The 19,262-nt window shown below is 38.7% G+C and overlaps 1 protein-coding gene across 1 annotated transcript in view; it reads left to right on the forward strand.

Annotated features, from left to right (window-relative positions):
* Positions 1-8,141: 8,141 nt before the first annotated feature.
* The window catches only part of GNB4 (G protein subunit beta 4), a 58,248-nt gene continuing 47,127 nt past the window's right edge, over positions 8,142-19,262 (forward strand). Inside the window, exon 1 of the mRNA XM_032192944.1 lies at positions 8,142-8,296. The gene's annotated coding sequence lies outside the window, so the exon portion shown is untranslated. The remainder of the gene's footprint in view (positions 8,297-19,262) is intronic.

Genomic DNA, 19,262 nt, shown 5'->3' on the forward strand with positions numbered 1-19,262 from the left:
TGGTTCATCATATTCATACAGTAATTGACACTTTTGACCAGATCTTGCTTTCTCCACAACAGCTGCTTATGATTCATCAGCATGCCAGAAACAAAGACAATCTTGTGCTGCTTTATTTTTCTATAGTATTCAAAACAGAAGAATTCCCAGTGATGCCAGCACAACGTGTGTGATGGAGTAAAGAGGTGCATGGCTGCATAAGGCATGGAAAGAGGACATTCCTGTGCTTGACTAATCCTTCCTGCTCCAGTGGCTGCTCAGGACCAATGGTAGGAATTGCAATGTAATACACACTGGACATCACATTGGTATCTAAAAGCCTCAGGTTTTGATAAGCATAAATCTGTGTACAGAGCCAAAAGAAAAGCCAAGTCTGTTTACAAGAAGCCCAGAGAATCTGGGGATGGAAATTTAGGCTGCTAACTGCCTCGGTCTTTCTTTTTGCTGTCTTGCATTTTTATAGGAATTTACATCAGTGAAAAGTGTGCAGACCATCATCACTCTGTTTTGATAACATTCGATGTGACTTTGCATCTACTTTACAGCAGTGTGGATAGCCTCACAAAATTTACTGATTTACTGTATGTGACCAGTTTAATAACTCTAGAGTTGGACGTTAACATAAATTGTCATCGGGAATAAATGGAAGAATCGTTTTAAAAGTCAGGCATGAATTAAGGTACCAAATGTTGATACTTACTATGAAGCAAGAGTTAATTTTATCAGTGGTAGTCAGGAGAACATGGAACTTCCTGGTTAATGCCCTGAGTGCTTTAAAACTTCATTTAGATGTAATTGTTTCAAGCAAGTGCATTCACCACATACTCACCATGTATAAAGCAATGTAGATAGTGATGTATACAAGAAGCCAAAACTGAACAGAATGATATTTTGTTTCTCAACAAGCTGTATTTCCCCAGTGGGTTGCTGATGGCCTGGTTTTGAGCAGTGCCATACAACTGATGGTGAATCTCCCAGACTGCAGTGCCAACTTTCAGATTGTGGCAGCAAACTGGCTGTGACCATGGTTTATTCATAATGTCTGTCTTTCTTTGTTGATTGCAAAATGCATGTTAAAGGTTTTATTTTTCTTGTTTTCTGAAGAGGTCTTAAATGTTTATGTGAGCTAAAAAAGTATCTGTATATGAAAAAGCAAAACAGTCGTTAATACTCATTCACTCAAGAACTTTGTGTGACCTCTTAACTTTCCGCTTTTGTTGCTGAAGTATTTGGGTACTTTGTTAGTTTTATCAACATCCCTGTAAGGAAGGGAAGTATGAGAATAAACATGCTATCATCCTCCTGCAGAGAAAGAGCTAGGACACAAACTAAATGCTATGTCTAACTAACTGGCCTCAACTTTGCCACACTTCACCTTTAGGTTCTTACCTGAGACTGGAATCCAAGCACTGAGTTATGTTTCATATAAAATGTAATACAGACAGACACTTAAAAACTGTGAGAGTGTAGCCGCTGTACCGGATCTTTGGGCTTAACAGTTGAAAATACTGAGGAGAGGAGCTATGTCTGAAGTCTGTTAACTCCAGCAAGGGAGTCACAGGAATATACATGTATGTCCTAGCTCTTTTGGAGCTGTTGTGTCCAACTTGTTCGTTTGCAAAAAAAGACTTCTGACTCACTCTCACTGTAGAACGTGATTGAAGGAAAGGTTGGTGGTGCTTGCTTTTAGTGTACTAAACTTTCCATCACTGATAGATGGCCTGACAATTTTTTTTTTTTGAGGGGAAAGGGTAGGAAGAAAAAAAAAAAAAGAGAGAAGGCATGCTAAGATGTCACCTGATTTTGGCTGGAATAATAGGAGCTAAGATGCACTGGAGAATAGAGGAAAAAATAATATTAGTGCTGCTTTATTCTTCACCAAACTGGAAGACTCTTTCCTTGTTCTCAGCATGGTACAAATTCACAGAGACAGCTTAAATGTGAAGCAACACTCGCCTGGAACTGGTCCTGAGATAAAAGGTCTGCTGTGCTAAGCCAGTTCCAGCCAGAACCAACTTAATTGTACCTGTATTGCCTTTCTCAAATGAGTCCCTTGTGTATGGATGTCTCATTTGGCTCAGATCTGGCAGCACTCTCTGTTTCAGGCTTAGCACTTGGTCTATATTCACTTTGGATTCTTGCAGGGCTTATTAGCTTGGCAGCTGGGCCAAACCTGAGCTGGCTTAGTACATCTCATCTGCACAAACAAAGCTACTTAAAATTGAGTAGCCAGCTCAGGCTGGTAAACAGCAGATCTTTGTGTCAGCTGAGCCTTACCGTTATATGGGGCATTTTGATCCCCTGGGCAGAGTGGAGGTTTGGATATAACCAAACAGGTAGCATGGAGTGCAGGTCTCCTGTTTCTTGGGCAGGTGTTCTGTCTTCTGCCTCACAAGGTTCAAATTCCTATTCCCAGTGTCCCAGGAGGGTGCTGGGTTGCCTCACAAGTAGTTTTGAACTGTGACGTTGTGCAGCTAAGAATCATGGCTTTGTGCAGCTGGAGGTAAGGAATCAAAAAGGAGAGACTGGTAATCAATCTCCTCCTTTTCGAGGGAAGGGCCCTATTTCTGCGTATACATTCTTGATTGGGTGAAATAAGGCAGTCCTGGGAGTAAGGCTGTGTGGATGTACCAGTCAAAGATCTCATAGGAGTTAGAGCACTTTCCATGTTACCTTTTTGGAAACAGTTAGGCTTGGATTTTTGGCCTGTTTTATAGAAAGCTTGATTTTCACCTGACATCTGAAAACAGTTCTCGTGAGGGGGATCTTCTGGTGTAACCATGTCTGCTCTGTGCTACGTAGGTTCTGTCACCAGAAGAGGGCATAGTCAAAGCAGGGGGCAGAGACTCCAGCAATCAACATCAGTGTGGCAGGTTTTGGAATACAAACCAGGATTGCATTATTTATAATGGGTTTCATAAAACAAAGTATTAGCTTCATTTTCTAGATCTACGTATTTCATCACAGAGAAGAGATTATTACAAACTTAATTATTGAACAGTAGTTCAGAGAGGAAAAACTAATAGTTTACTTGCTGAATGGGCATGTTTTCAAGAGTTTATCACTTTTTTTTTCCCCCCTAAATTCATTCAGGTAATTTCTATGACAGGTATGTTATTTATTGTACCAATCGTCCAAACTGACTATACAGAACTACGCGACTGCATAGTCTGATGCAGAATAGTGTGTGCTTTTTTTTTTTTTTCATACACTGATTTATACAGGGAAGCTGAGGATTGCAGTGCTTTGTCCATTTATTACAGAAAATCTGTATTCGAGGGCAGTCATGCTCCTACAGTTCTAAAGTATCAGCTGCTAAATTACAGATCAGCAGACCCCTGTATTAACATGTTCAATTTTTAAAAGACTTTGGGGTGTTAGATAAAATCTGTGCATTATTTGATGATGTTTATTGAAATTGCTGTAACAGATATGTTCATGGCATTTTTAATAACTATAATGAGAACTCTGATTTTTATATCGTATGCAAATTCTTAGTTCTTTTTTCTTCTGTTTATGTGGTTATCATGGAGCCTGATTCTCCTCTCAGCACTTTTACACTGGCACATTGTACACAGCAGAAAGTACGGCAGAATTGTAGCCAAGGGGTGCATCAAGCCCAAGACATCTTTATTGCAAGTGAAATTGAGAGGAATCTGTTTCCAAATGTTGTCAGGAAAAGGTGTGGCACAGTACAGAACTTGACAAGATCTGCAGATGGTGAGCTTTCCGTGAGCACTGAATGTCAGTTTATGCATGTGGGTATCATTCACATCTACTCCTTTATATGAAAATTAGGTAGGGCTTAGGGCATACTGGCTAGAAGGGTGGTCAGGGATGTTATTTCTGGCAGGATATAAGCAGCATATAAGATCACCATTCCATGACAGTCTTGGTATTTTCTATATTCACTTTTTTCACACCTTTTCATTATAGAGGGATTGGGGTGAGGGGGAGAGAGCTTTATTATCAGTCAGTACTTGTTGGTTGGTTGTAGGTTTTTTTTTTGAACAACCAAGAAAATTAGAAGTAGAAAACTGTCTAGCACTGTGGAATGCTGATAGTAGGGCAAATCTCATGTATTTTTAAACTAGTGCCTTTAGGAAACTGGCCTTATGCTACCTTTTTGACTGCTTCCACAGTTGATAAGGTTGCAGCATAAGCTATATTATATGACAACAGATAATCCACCTAGAGCAGACAGTATGAATATCTCTATCCTAGTAAGAGCTCTGATCAGATTTTGCTTTTTGAGACACAGAAGGATCCAAACATGAAGCACCCAGCTGGAGGAAAACAGGCCTTTTAAGCTCTATTGCTCAGAAACTGCTTGTTTTCAGTGGCGTGTTTACATCTACCCAAAAGTTGTAAACACAGTTTCTCCTAGCATATGCCACTGCTTTCATGCTCACAGGTGGAAGCACAGGGAGAGCCAGTCCTAGGTGCTTAAAATATGTATTTATCACTAGTAGTTCGAGGGCTGTATGGATCCTGAGGCTGTGTCATGGATTGAATGTGTGGCTGGGCTGACTTGGTAGCTGCTGGTTAGTCTAAACTACCAGCTTTGAAAGAAAGCCGGCAGCAATTGCAGGTGTCACCATCACTGGTGGCCTGTATGCCCTTTCCCTCTCTTGTGTTGGAATGATCAGATTCGCTGCTGTCCTCTCTTCTTGAAACTTCTCCAGTTTTCCTTCCCTAGGGTTCCCCAGCTAAGGTGGTTGTCACCTCTTGGAATCGTTTGGTGCATAGACCAGTCTCCTGTGACCCCATAAACTGAGTGGCAAAAGTGCAGGACTACAAATGGTGGAACTGGGGAAAAAAAAAGATGGAAGGAGAACAATGAATTACTAGTTTTGAATTCATCTGTGTTAAAGGGCAGACTGTGTCTGTGAATTTCATTAAAACTGAATACTAGTGGGTGCTAACAGCAGTGTATTCATATTCAGATGTTCGCATTTTGAGTGTTGGTACTTTCTATTCCTCAGTTTATCTCACTGATTTTCACTGTAATGTTCTGAAGTGGCTGGATTCTGCAACATGAAGCATTTTACAAGCATTTAAATGGTTGGTTCAGAAAGATGATGAAGACTTTTAACTCCCACAGGCTTGAGTGAGCTGATTGTTTCCTAGGACAATCTACTTGGAATAAAATCAGTAATAACTTCTCAGATTATTTGTCTTCTTTTTTTTTTTTTTTTTTTTTAATGTACTGACCAATTTAATTTAATTTTCTAATGTATTGGCAAGTTTTATCAGTGTATGGAGAGGACTGCCCAAGGATTTGCAAACCGGTGTTCTGTCAGGTACTACGTATGTTAGACTTAGCAGCATGGCTGACACACAGTCATGAAATGTGCTTAGGAGTCTGTGACTGTGCTTTCTTCCAAAACCCCATTAGAAACCGTTCCCTGACTGCAGCTCTGGGCTGGTGTCTTCCCCTTTTTCCCGTTCACTGACTGGATTTGTCCCCATTGTGCTGCCCAGAACATTCACTTGAGCCAATCTCACATGTTGAGTCAAAAGTTAGTTGGTATGGATAAGCTTGGGTTTGGACCCTCAAAGAAAAGATTTATGGGAAGCACGGGGTATGCACTGGCTATCTACATAGTGGTGAACTTTGCCTTCTGTGGTTTATAACTATGAAATAATGCTTCTTCTCCTTGTCAGGAAAATGTAATAGCAAAGGCAGTGCTGTACTGAGCCTTCACTTTGCTCAGATCAAGATATTTCTGTAAATTTTAACCCAGTAGAACATTTGCTAGTATAATGTCAGCATTTTAAATAATTAAAAATGAATTGCATTCAGCAAGTAAATAAAGTACATCTAATGGACCATTATCATCTTTTGAATATCCTTTCTTTTCATTATTGTTTTGTCATAAAGTTCACTCACTTGCAATGGCTCATTCAGCCTTTTTGGAAAATTATCATGGTACAAGTGTACTGTCATCTCCCTGATTGCAGGGGGGGAGCTGAAAATAATGAAAATGAGGCCCATTCTTCTATAAAACTTTTCAGTGAAAGCACTGAAATCACTTTTTAAAGGATTTAGGGTCTTTACTCACAAACTGTTTGCCAATTTGTGCAAGGTATCAGATCATCCATCAAGCCAGTAGTACAGCTAAGAATTTAACTTGAGTCTCCCTAAATCTTAGCTCACTGTCCTGCTCACGAGGACAACCACGGGCCCTGCCGCATATCTGGTCACATTTTCTCTGTAATAGATAGTGATTGTGTATCAGGCTAACACTGATTAGGAACAAGTGGAAAAAGAATGAGTGAAGTTAGTCGCCTTCCCTCTTGTTATTCTGCTTTTACATTCTGGAGCTGGACAAGTTTCAGTCAGATCTCCAGTCTAACCAGCAGAGAGGATCAGACTGATTCATGTCAGCAGTCTTCCCAGGTGCAGAGCAGAGGTGCAGCAATGTCCTGCCTTTGTCACATCTTAGAACTGAGGGCTGTGTCTGTTATGTCCAGAGCAGTTCTGGTAAAGATTTTTCTTTTACATCAACTTCAGTATTTAGCGAAGTAGAGCATATGCTTCTCAGTACAAGTATCAATTCATTTTCAATCTTTTGCACTTAGAAATCCTGTTAAAAATGTGATTTTCTATTTTAGAAATGTGTATGCATGCTTAACATGCTGATTTTTCCTGCCTTTATAGTTTGGTTGCTTGTGGAAGGACCTGGATGGTTTTTTTGTTTTGTTTTGTTTTGTTTTTAACAGAAGTGTTGGTAAAATTTCTTGCCTCCATTCTTGTATGAACAAGCTGGAATTCTAAAGCCTGTCCTCTTCTTCAAAGACACCTAGACTTGAATCCATCTAAATTTCAATGAGTGCTAATTTTTACTCCAGAAAGTATAAACTAATTGAATTTAGGCAGCTAGGTATAGACATATCCTAGTTGCAGCTGCTAGCTACTTCGATTTGTCTTGTTTCAGGTTTGGAGTAGGGCAGAGTTCAAATATATCTAACATGTTTTCATCAGTTCATCACAAAATTCAGTTGTCATGGTAGAGCCGTTCCCATCCAACTTCTACGTAATAGCTAAGTGGTTAGAGCAGCTACCTCAGTTCACTTACTGCTTCAGCTCTTATTTCATCTCAGAGAAGTGTGCCCTTTCCTTGAGGTTATAAAATGATCTGAGTGCTAACGCTTTCCAGTATGCTCTTTGAAAATTGGTTTGTGTGCATTTAGGAATCCAGAAATTGTCAAGTCTAAAGAAGAGCGAGTGTAAGGGTGCCTGATCATGCATTGTAGTTGGTAAGATATTCATACAGGGGTGGAAGATGCTTTCCTTCAATCTTCTATCCAAAATTCCTTCAGTTTTATTTAACATTGTAAAGAAGAGCGGTGCAGATGTTAAAGAATCTCCAAGCAGATTACTTTCTTACCTCAAGATTTTTTTTCCATCTAGCTGTGGAAGGATTAGCCACACCCAAATTTCTCTAGCTCTGTGATGTACACATCGCAGTGATCACAAATTCACTGTGATCATTCTGTGCAAAAATAACAAAATGCCTCTTCATTTATTTTGTGATGCTTGGCTGGAATCAGAAGCATGTCATCTTTAGGCAGAATGTGTTGAATAACACTAAATGTAATTGCTAATGTGTTTATTTCTAATGGCATAAACACGAGATCTCTTGTACAATTTGTACAAATGCATTATTAGGGAAAAATCAGGGTATGAGAGCTAATAGGAGCAAATGCAATAGTAACTACACATAACAGTAAATAAAGTGAAAAGGAATTGTGAAAAATACATCCACTCTTGTCTGAATTCTACTGTGAGCTATTCTAATAGGAAATTTTAACAGAACTGAAAAAGAGAATAAAAAACAGTGTCTGAATTATTAAAGTCACCAGCAACCAATTTGCTTCAATTAAAGACTGGAAGATGTTCCCAATGCTTTGATTAAGAAAAAATTAGAAAGTTTCTTATTCACCTCGGCAGGCATCTTTGCAAAATGGAAGGTCCCTTGTGCTCCTCTGAAGCCATTTAATGCATATATGAGCATGGATTCTCAGAACTATCTATAATGCATATAGTGCTTTCTGCTCTCAGTGGCTTTTTTCCCACTCTCTTTACGTCATTTGCCATTTGTGAGGGTTGCCAGGGTAATGACCAATCATCCCTGGAGAGATGCCTGCTAGTAAGGACAACATAGGCTTTCTCTTTTTTGGTATTCTGCAGTATGTGTTCGAGAGCTATTCTAGCATCAAGATTGCAGAACTTTAGTTAGTAGGGAGTGAAAGTTTACAGAGCATGAAATAACAGCTTACAACCATTGAGGTAAGTGAGGATTTTTCTTCTTTTCTCTTTCATTAACATCTCTGTCTGGATTCATTCAAAACACTGAGCATCATTACATTTTTTTCCCTATATGTATAGCTGACTTTGGTATTAGTTATAGCAAAGGGGTTTTGCATGATTTGAACAATGAAATCTTAGTAGTGCTATGTATACAACAGGTCTTGATTTTATTCTTTTTAATTATGACTCTCACAGCCTTTCTTGCCTCTACATTCACCAAAGACATCCAGTCATCCCAAAAATATTTTCAGAAGGATTAATTAAAAACAAACAAATAAAAAAAATCCTATGTGTTGTAATACAAATTACACAGCACTAACTGTGGGTGCCTCTAAGGCAAGTGGGAATTTCTGAATGGTCTGTACTAAATACATCTATGTACACATATAAAACATATAACAGGACACATTAACTGGAAAACTGAAAATCCAGAGTTGAGCCGTGGTCTGTAAGATGTTGAGGATGTTCAACTCTTGTTTTTATTTTTATTTTTCTACTAGACACTTGCAGATTTATAGGCTAACTCTTTGCTCACCTGTGGGCAATAAGAAAATAGAGCCTCCAGACTGCAGGTTTTTTTCTGGTTCTGATGCTACCAGTGGAAGGTGGTGATAAATGCTTCACAGACTGGGTTCAAATCTTGTTGTTTTGCATGTGAGGGCACATGAAAAAAAAAAAAAAATCTGCTTGGAAGTTCCCAGTGACCTTAGAAGCTTCTGTGAAGCATTTGTGTAATCTGAGTAATGACACACATGACTCTAGTGGTTGATTTGGGGTGGTTGTTTTTGTTTGGGTTTTAAACGAACTACACTGAAAGTATCTTGAGTCAAGTGCATGTATGTTGGTGCAGATACCTGTTTGCGTGCTGGCTTCCTGGGAGAAAGGGGCACTTGGAGAGCTTGTAGTGTTTTTCTGTAGAAATACTAAGGTATTGAAGCTCAAAATAATAATTCTCATCAAAATATCTATTTGCTGCTTAATGTATTCATACCCATACATAGCTGCCATATGCTTTTACATCCTGACATTATTACATGTCATGATGGGCACGACATATGTAGTAAACAGAAGAAAGCGTGGATATTCATTTCGCTCTGTTTTGTGCTTATTACAGATACATACAGAGTGTGAGCTTGACTCATGTGGTCCCCCAGTGGAAATATACATTCAGGACATTTCATTTAGCATGATACGTTCCAGTTGGTAAATTTTAGATGTTACGAAGGATTCAGATGTGCTTATGGTAGCTTTGTATTACCAAAATAACTGGAGCATAGCAGTGAGTCTGTATGTTTGTATATCAGAGAGAAGAAAATTGAGTAACAATCTTAGTCTGAGATGAAAATGATCTTTTCATCAGGCTGTAAAGGAAATACTTTAATTCAGAAAGGAGACCCGTTTCTTCTTTCTAAAATTGTTACTGTTTTTTTCTGGATATCACTTTTAAACAGTTTAAAATGCATAATATTTAAATGGTTACACTGAAAGAAAAAAAAAATCAGTAAGTCCATATCTCTAGTTTAGCAGCATTCCATACAATTCCACCATTTCTCAGTAATCTAGGAAACACAAATATATATATTTTATTATTCTAGGTAGTATCTTATGACAGAAAAGTGACATGATTACAATTAGATAATGTTAATTAGTGAAGTAGGTTGTCAAATGAGAGATTCAGAGAGAAACCCTTCTGGAGAAGATGGTGGGTACCAAGCCTCAGCTTTTGTCTTTGCCTTTTTCATGTCTATCTGCTTCTCTCTCTGTCTCTCTCTAACTTGAAAATGCTCTGTGACTGTGTTATGCAGAGAACAGCATTCACTTTCAGACAGTGTGATAGAGAGATAGAAGGTGAAAGGCGAAGAAGGGAATAGTCTGTGACGTGAGTTATTCGCATTATCATGTCTTTCAACAACTGAGGCAAGATATTTGTGGCTCTGAGGAGTTGAGTGATGCAGAAGACAGGAAATTCTGCAGCAACAAGTCTGAGAAAACCTGTGGCAAAAATGCTGGGAGTAATGAAGGAAAGCCACAAGGGCAGGTGGAACTAGGTGGTTTTACTTGTGCTTGAACTGGAAGCACAGTAAGCTAAACAATTAGTAGAGAGCTCCAGGAGGCAGGCTGGGAAGAAACCTCATTCCTGGAGCATGCTGATAAAACTGGGGTGCAGGATTTGTGGTTGTGAAAGCTGGGGATGACAGGCTGAATAGAGCCAGACACTACAGCTTGGGATACTGGATTTACCCACCATACAGTATAGGTGCTATTGAGCCGTTTGCCCCTTTTAGTGCCATGTCTATTGCTGGAAGCTTTGGAGAGGTGAATTTCAGTTGTCTCTTCATCTTCTACTTTTGAATACAGAACAAAGAGGAAGAATAATTAACAGCACATTGATTCACTGTTGAAAAGTCAGGCCTCAGACCAGGATGGAAAAAATATGGCACAGGCTAGAAAATGAGTAGATACTTACAAATGGGAAAGCAAATTAGGATGGTAAAAGAAAAGTAGGGCTTATCCTAGAAAGACTGAGACGTGCTGAATAAGTGCAAGAATATCTGAAAACATCCAGTAGCCCAAATTCATCATCCCATGAGAAACAGAAGGCAGAAAATAAACGAAGGCAAATAAATCAGTTGACAATAGTTTCCAAACACAGTGTACAATAATACAAATCATTATTGATAATATGGTATCATTGCAGTGGGTAACTCACCCTAAACTGTAGCTTTTGCTCTTAGAGCTTAATTATCCTGAGACCTGGTAGATTATTTTTTTTCTGATAGGCATCAGCTATAAATGATCTGTCATTATTATTATTATTATTTAATGAACAGTCTCTCTCTTAAAGAAATGCTGTGAGATTTAATTAATGACTATAGTCATTAATAAGACCATCTGATGAAAAGTTTACTAATTCTTTTTTATCTAACCAAAGCTGTATGGTTCTGCATTTTGTTGCTGTTGTTTGGAATCCAAGTTCTTATTGCATTACCTGGCCCTGGCCATCCACTGCTATGAATAAGCTTTGCTCTATTACTTCTGGGATCTGGTGACATAACTCCAAATTTCTGATGTGAAATCATAAAATGTATGTATTCAGGGCATTAGAGAAATAATTTAATTGTGTGGACTTAGTTAAAGTGGCACCAGAAGGCATAGGAATAGTTACAGGAGAAATGTCTGATTTTAAATTGCCATTTACTGGTATTTTTTGAAAGAGAGTGGTTAAAATGTGCTTTATCATCCAAAGCTGCAGTCCAGGACCACGTTCTTACATAGGGACAATAAAGGCATACAAAAGGAAGGTTACTGTTATTTGACCAGAAGTATACATGGTTAAGAAATTTTGAAATTTAGGATGTCTGACAGTGCTTTTCAAATTCTCTTTTAAATTGCATTTTTAGGTTCACTTTGAACAAACGATTACAGAGGAAGTGTCTTGTGGTTTAAAACAGAAGCGTTTGTCAGAAGACGGGCATCTTTAAGTCTTTTACTAAAAGCTTCTAATTCATACTTCTAGTACTATTTTCAAATGATTTAGCTTGAGTTTCATTGCAAGGCTGTAGGTTTCAGGTTTCAGAGAGACATACATGCATTCCATACATGAATATAGGATCACCTATTCCAGAATTGTTCTGTATTTACTGTGTGATGCTGGATGAGTTCATTAAACGCTTCAGGGCTCACTTCTCCCATATATAAGCTGGTAGTATTTACCTCATAAGACTATGGATGTTATCTATGATTCTTTGTGTAGGGTTATGAATAGCCATGGTGTTCAGGGCCTAACTACTTAGATATGCAAAGCCTTACACAGCCCTCACAGATCCCCCTGTTCATCTTGTTTTTCTATTGCAGTTACAAGGTCAAGTTGAAATAATCCATATGATTACAAGAGTCTGCATGACAAACTTTCCTGGAGAGCAACATCTGTTATCTGGTGATAACAGTGATTCAAAGGAGCGCTCCGGGAGGAGAGCACTGTCTGTCTCACATGAGCAGGATGACTCAGTAGTTCACATTTGGAAAGAAACGTTTTCCAGGCCTTGCGAACGTGGTTCTGGAGGCTCGTTCCATATGCTGTTCCATGCTCTGGTGAAGCTCTTGGGCATGATGTGGAGCGAGTGCTCCTGGTGGCCATGATCTTGTCTTCCCCGGCAGCACAAGGGACACTGAAGCAGCTGGCTGCCACTCGCCCGCTCTGGTTCCTCCTCAGCACATGGCTCCTGCTGTACGTGCCTGCTGATACGGCCGGGTGAGGGTGCAACATGAAGGGCTCTAACAACTGCCAAAATCCCAGGCCTCGTGTATCCTGACACAAGTTTCCTTCGCAGAAACCATCTTGTGACAGGACTCTGTGTTCATGGGTGTTTAACAGCTGAAGGTGTAGCTTGGGTTAATGTGTTTAGAGAAATTATACTGTGATGACTCAGAACTATGGATACACACATCAAATCTCACAAGGATTCAAATTTATTTCCCATTTTATCTAAAGTTTTAATCAAATTCAGCCCCAATGTATGATGATTGACTTTGCTGCGTCAGGCACAGCGGCCTTCAAGCTTCATTGGGATGGCTGAATAGGCCTCCTGCCCTGACGTGCTGCTGCCTTATGGCAGTTCAGCTCTGCTGACACTAAACCAGCTAAATGTGGGTGTTCCAGGCTGGTCTACTTGCACAGAGCCTTGCACCTTGCAGACGTTGCCTGCTACAAATAAAACTGCTCATAGGTGCTATGTGGTAACTTTATGTGAAATGCTATAGACCTGAAATACTGTACAGCTTAATTGAGTGCAATTCCTATCGACTTCAATGGGTGTTTTATTCAATTAGGGTCTGCAGAATTTAGATCATTGCCTTTGGCTTACATCATTGCAAATATTATTGATGGTTATAAAGCTTTCAGGGCTCTTTCAGGCTTTTAGTCCGCAAATTGACTGCAATGTGAAAGTCTTGCTTGGGGGTGAGTACTTATATCCATCTCATCTTTCATTTACTTATTCCTGAGTCTTTCTCTGCTATTCCTTTGGGAGTGCTCATATAAAATATGCAATTTAACAAAGAGGGGGAAAGGAAGGTTGTCTCAATATAGCCAGATTCAAATTTCAATTTTGCACATTAGACGTATGCCTTTTTTTTTTGGCCTAAAATGTAGAAGTGAATCTGATTAATTTTAATTCTCATAGAACAATGAAATTAAGACACAGTAAATTTGGAATAGGTATTGAGGAAAATTAGGTTTCCCAGAGGCAAGGATGGATACAGTGCTTGAAACTTTAAAATTACCTTCCATGAAGCAAGAGAAATTTTAACAAAAAAAAGCAACCTCTGTTGGCAAGAGGAGGAGCTGGATGGTTTAAAATATTTTTTACCCTTCTAATCTGCATGCAATATACTACTACTGCAAACACTATCCCTCAGGACACTGCCTGAATTGCTCCGTGTGAGTAGCACAAGCAGGGCTCATATCACATAGCTGTGACCATGCAGCCTCTGTTTGCCTTAGAAGATAGGCAGTGTGGAAATCCGTATACTGGCTCTGCAGTAGCCACTGAGAGAAATAGGATGCAGTCTCTACTCTTTTTCCATTCATGCTTTGGAGAAAAGTGGTGAATAAGCCTCTTCGTGTACAGTACATGTAACTGCATCTCCGTGCTGATTCTAGATCAGCATGTATAAATATATATATATAACTTAAGTAAATGAAAATAAGAGAGGTTAGTAGAGATGGGCACAAGCAGTTTTAGGAGATGTATTTTTGAAATCTGATTGTATTTCAGGTAATATATTCTTTCTATTGATCTTTCCAAAAGCATCTGCAGAAAGGGATACGAAGTAACAGAACATACACATGAATATTTTTAGGTCTAATTAGTAAAATTTGATAAATGTATCCATGGGAAAAACAATGTGTGTACTGGCTAGAAGAGGTAATTCTGTCTTAGGAGAAATGAAATTGAACTAAAATAAAAAAGTATCCTCCCTATACAAGGCATTTTTTTCGAGCAGAGAGCACAATAAATGTTATCTGTCAGGGAAAGAAACAGGCTGTTTAAATTCAGGCAGCGTAGCATCTTCAGGCAGAAGGGCTATTTTTAACTTCAGATGTAGCTTAATTTAGAAACTGAGCAGTTGAAGTCCCTTTTTTTTCCCTACTCCTCCGACTGGAGATTTTTTATAACGATTGTAGATATCCTTGTGTGAAGATACTGAATAGAATAAAAAATCCATTATCCTGAGCTTCAAGGTCATGAAAATACACAGCTAAAGAAAGCAGCTGTATGGCAATATTGTCACGCGTGTACACACAGAGATGAGATTGATGCACTGGTTTGTAAGCATAAGGGCCACTTTGGCAATTTGCCAGGAGGTTGCATATAATTTTTATATCCCTTTATGCAAGATTTTACCCAGGTTTGTATTTTATGTAGGAAGTAGTGTAATTGCATATAACCATATACAACACATGGTAGAGAGTAAATTTCAGTGGTTTCTAAGGGAGAAATATTTATGAGGGAAAAACTGGCACTGCTTCCCTGCATTGATTTTTCTGAACCAGCTTCTTCTGTTTGGCTTTGTTTGTAAGTTAATCACAAGAACTAAGAAGCTCATCTTGCCAAGGAAGATATTCACAATTTAGAATTGCAGACTTGACTCTATTAACTGATTACAGGCTTTTTAATGTATTCAGTTTCAGAATATGAAAAAAATCCTCTCTCAAATGGAAGTACTTCCAAGATGGCTTGTTGCAAACAGTCTTCTTGCATAATTGCATACTCTATGTCACTCAACAGTAATCTACTGAATTTCAATAGCATTTCAGCATAGAACTTGATTCTTGCTGAATTTTATAGTTTACCTCTTCAAGCTCAGCCGAAAGTGATTCTGAAAGCTCTTCTAGTTGCATAATAATAACAAAAAGCAAAGAGAAAGATGTGCCATTGCGACAGAAGTAATTGGGTTATTAATAAGCTGAATGTGACATGGAAAAGTCGTTTCTGTTTCTGAGCATAGTGACACCTTCACCATCAACTCTTAAATACCCACAAGCACACACAACTTCTTAAAGTCCCTGAAATTTTGCTTAAATGTTTGAGCAATTGTTCACATACAGAATAGTTAACATTTTTTGTAGCTACCTAAAATCCTGCAATTATAAATGAAAGCTTCTGCTGCCATTTATTCTTTAGCTTATGACAGTTAAAATTAGAGGGTTTCATTCCATTGTTTTTATACACAGGGTAGCATGATATAGTGTAGTAAGAACATCGTAAAACAAGGTAAAAATTTAGAGCTATAGTCATTAATATTCAATGGAGGTTAAAAAGAAATGTCCTCTTCTAAAGCTGGGCTGTTCCTTCCTGCATACATTGGATGGGGATTCTTTCATCTTCCATCAGAGTATTTGTTTCTGCAGAATGCTCCTTTCCCTGGTTACCTTCTATGTGAAAGGAATATAAGAATAAGCATAGAGGCTGATAGAGCTGTTAGGCTCTGCTAAGGGGTTTCCCTAATCCTCTACTGGCCAAACAAATCAGAATTTATGCTGAATTTGGTCTCTGGGAGGTATTTTAATGGTGCTATCAGACTAGGAAATTCAGACTATGACGCACAGCTTGGACTGGGAATTTGAATCAGAGTCTTTCCTGAAAAAGGATTTTCTTTGCAATAAAGCAGATATATTGCACCAATATTTGCTGAAATGTTTCAGCTTTATAGAGAAGATGTTTTTTTCACATCAAGGGTTTGATCTGAAGCTTGTAGCTAAAGAAACATTCAGAACACATTATAATTTCTTGTTTTGGGTATCTTGGTATGCTGTCAGGAGACAGGATTCAGTTTGCCTATTAAAGTGGTTTAAAAAAAGACTAAAAGGAGCCATGGAGTTGTCAAGAAAAAGTTGAAATCTTATGGAACTGAGGGTAATATTTTTGTTCTTACAGAAACACAGGATATACTTTAAATAATTTTCCAAATGGCTTTATAAAATCTAATCAGCTTGAAATGATAGATGTCTATTTGTATTTGCTTTGTTTTCATTCAGTCTGTAGCAAAGAGAAAAGCAATTGTTTTGAGAGCAAATGGGATTTCTATTTTCAGCTATTCTTGCTTTTAAATAGCAAAACGCAGCTATGACGAATGATGGTGACATGTAGGTAAGGCTAACTTTGAAACTTGAGCTTGAAGTAAAGCTAGGGGTTCTAACAGAGCAGCATTAAAATACTCTGGATTATTCTTAGGAGATTTCTGCCATTTTAGGCCAAACTCTTCTGATGAGATTATAATTATAGTCGCAAGTGAGGCTGAACTAGAAAACTGACTTCTTTTGGTTCTGGATCCAGCCTAATGATAATAAGTAGTTCTTATTCAGTCCTTTTCATCCAGAGATCTCTGTGTTTTATAATGAAGGTCAACATCATGGCCTTATTTTACAGAAGTGAAAGCACAGAAAAGCAATTTGAGTACCTAAGATTCACAATTAGATTAGTAACAGAACTAGGAACAGACCCAGATCTTATAACCCTGGTCTGGTCTTGCGTTGTCCCCATTAATCAAACTAAAGCAGTATTTATATTTTTCATCTGAGCATCTGAAACCAGCTTCGTCATGGCTTGGACTTGAATTTCCGGTAGTGTTTCAGGTGGGGGGGATATAATCCAGAAAGGAAATGTAACAAAAAACAAAATAAACAAGGACAAATGGCAACAAAACAACAAAAAATACCTTTTTTTTTTTTTTTTTCTCTACCTTGTGATTTCCTGCAAAACCTCTGCGTAAATGTCCAGGTGAGTTTGTGTCCCAGAAGGATGAGTAATCAGAGCAGGGATTGGGGTACCACCCTGTGAAGGATGACAGAAACCCTTCCATAGGAGGGTGGCTGGATACAATAACCCCAGGGTTCCATGTGGACCTGCTCAGTACCTGTGCAAATTCTTCATCTCTAGAGGGACTGATTTAAAGATATTCTTAAATATGTGTTATTCTGCTGTATATTATGTGCCTTTTCCTTGTTACAAATCCTTAGCATGACACATTTCCCCCCTCTAAAGGCACTGCGGTGGAGCTGGGAATGTTTTCTGCAGCCATTTACTTCTCTGTGACCTCCCTGCGAGGCATTGACATCTGCTCCATGACAAAGCAGGCTTGGTTTCCCTCTGGTGGAAATCTGCAGGCTGGATCCTGAGCTGATGTGTCCAGTGGGGTCTGTGAGAGAAGTAGAACCCAGCTGCTGAAGCCTCCTGACTTACATTTGTCCGATCCCAAAACAGTGATTACAGTTGTGATCTCCACCCTTCCTTGCCAATCTATACAGTTTGTGTTTTTATTGGCAGGGAATCACGTGCTTCATGTAGTGGCTGTTCGGTATGACTTTTATTACAATTTTCATGCTTCAAAAAGTTTAATCCTTCTATTTCTTGTGACTTGTTCTTACAGAACTTTGTCACTCAGCACAGAAAACACATTAATGCTTTCCATGCCTGCAAATCACAAGAGGACATGTAGAAGATGAGTTTTTATTAATCAGTATGCTGTCTTCTCAGAAATGGGAAATTGATTTTACCAAAGTGTGACAAACTACAAGAAGTAAATGAATTGATATTCAGGTGAAATGCGGGAGACTGTAACAGACATATTATATTTCTGATTAATTATAAAAATACACTATGCTATGCCTGTGTAGGGGCTTTCACACACCAGTATGTAAGCAGTTCACAAACATGTAGGCATCGTTATTCCATGTTATATAGATTGGGACATCCTTCATCTTGGAGAAGACAGTCATAGATGAGGTACTAAAAATAGGCAGATTTAAGAGTGTCTGCTCACTAGAGGGGATGAAAGACCAAGATGTGTTTAGATATGCAAAGAATCAGAAGTATCAGAGCAGGAAAGAGTGTGGTTGAACCAGTTAGTGCACTGATAAAATCTGCTACTTCTAGCTTCAGCAAAATTTGAAAATGTGATAGAAATGGAGTGCAGAAACACAAGGAAGGAGATGTGTAAGTAGCTGTGTTCCTTTTGCCTACCCTTGCGTGCCTAACTTAGGTGCCCAGATGAGGAAGCCAATTTTCTTGGGCTACGGAGAGTTTAAATGCAGAGGAAGTTCTTTCAGAAAGTAATTCAGATTCCACAAATACGGCTCCACCTCTGAGGCACCTCTACAGGAGCCCAACGCGCTTCACTGTCTTTACCAGAGACTTCGGGTAACTAACTGCCTGCCTTAAGCTCCTGAGATAGCTATGAAACAGGCAGTGGTAAAACCCAGTCCCTGTAGGGTCACTGCAAAGACAATTCTGTACCTGGGACTACAAACCTGTTATTGACAAGGTATGCTTTGTATGCCATCCCCTTGGGAAAACTCGTATTTCCCCTCAGTCTTCTCTTTCTGGTCTTTATGTGGCATTCAGGTCCCATGTGTGGAGGCTGAATAGTTTGTCTGAAAGGAAAAGAAAGTCAGTGAAAGAGAGTACCTTAGACCTGCGCGTTGCGTTTGTAACAGAACCTGAAGTCAGGTAGACCCAAGGACCGTTCTCTTCTGTGTTCTCTCCTAGAGATGGGAAGTTATTTCTGTAATCAGGATCGGCTTCTGTAAAGTCCCTGACAGAATCATAAATTGTGCTGTTTAATTCAACAAGATCTATTTTTTTAAAAAAATAGAGAAAAGTTCATAATCAAAGCAGTACTTTTTGTGCCGAATTTGATGTACTAAGAAAGTAACATTTACCTGAAAAGAAATGTAAGTTAAATCTGGCTGTTCATTATTTATGGTTAGAAATATTTTTTTCAAGTGCTCTAACCAATTTTTTTATCTTTTTTTTTTTTTTTTTGCTAAGGCCTAGCTTCCAAAGATCTGTTGAATTCTCTGTCCCTTGCATCTGACTTGCAGCACTATTAACACTTTTCATGTTTCCCTTTTGCACTTGTGTTGCTTTAATACAAGACACGA

Source organism: Aythya fuligula, chromosome 9 (genome assembly GCF_009819795.1).
Source record: "Aythya fuligula isolate bAytFul2 chromosome 9, bAytFul2.pri, whole genome shotgun sequence".
In the NCBI taxonomy this organism is placed as follows: domain Eukaryota; kingdom Metazoa; phylum Chordata; class Aves; order Anseriformes; family Anatidae; genus Aythya; species Aythya fuligula.